Raw genomic sequence first — 1,028 nt, 5'->3', positions numbered from 1 at the left:
ACTGGGCTGAAGTGGGATGTACTGGGATGGATTGGGCTGGACTGGGATGTGGTGGACTGGGATGGACTAGGATAGACTGGGCTGGACAGGGCTAGACTGGGGTGAACTGGGATGTACTGGCATGGATTGGGATGGACTGGGGATAGACTGGGCTGAATTGTGGTGGACTGGGCTGAACTGGGATGGACTGGGCTTGACTGGGCTGAAGTGGGATGTACTGGGATGGATTGGGCTGGACTGGGATGTGGTGGACTGGGATGGACTAGGATAGACTGGGCTGGACAGGGCTAGACTGGGGTGAACTGGGATGTACTGGCATGGATTGGGATGGACTGGGGATAGACTGGGCTGAATTGTGGTGGACTGGGCTGAACTGGGATGGACTGGGCTTGACTGGGCTGAAGTGGGATGTACTGGGATGGATTGGGCTGGACTGGGATGTGGTGGACTGGGATAGACTGGGCTGGACTGGGGTGAACTGGGATGGACTGGGATGGACTGGGATATGGTGGACTGGGCTGAACTCGATTGGACTAGGCTAGACTGGGCTGGACTGGGATAGACTAGGCTGAACTGGGCTGGATTGGGCTGAACTGGAATAGGCTGGGCCAGACTGGGCTGAACTGGTCCTTGGGGTTTGGCCAAGGAGGTCTAGACCTTCTTCTTGGCCTTGGAGGCGTCGGAGCAAATCTTGAGCCGGAGCAGGTCGAGGTAGAGGTTCCGTTTGAGGATGGAACTGGAGCAGATCAAAGCTCCTTGGAGAGCTCCCATGAACCCTCCGAGACACAGGTCCTGACCTGGGGGGGACAAGGAGCTCAGGGACACCTCGGGAGAAGGTTCTGCCCAACAGGTCCAGGATGAAGCTACCACAGGTCAGTCCTGGGGCTCCAACTTCATCCCATCCCATCCCCATCCCATCCCAATCCCATCCCATCTGGGAGGAGGACAAGGAGCTCAGGGACACCTCGGGAGAAGGTTCTGCCCAACAGGTCCAGGATGAGGCTACTACAGGTCAGTCCTGGGGCTCC

This window comes from Acanthisitta chloris, unplaced genomic scaffold (assembly GCF_000695815.1).
Source record: "Acanthisitta chloris isolate BGI_N310 unplaced genomic scaffold, ASM69581v1 scaffold28661, whole genome shotgun sequence".
Lineage (NCBI taxonomy): Eukaryota > Metazoa > Chordata > Aves > Passeriformes > Acanthisittidae > Acanthisitta > Acanthisitta chloris.
Note: the sequence above shows the minus strand (reverse complement) of the source record.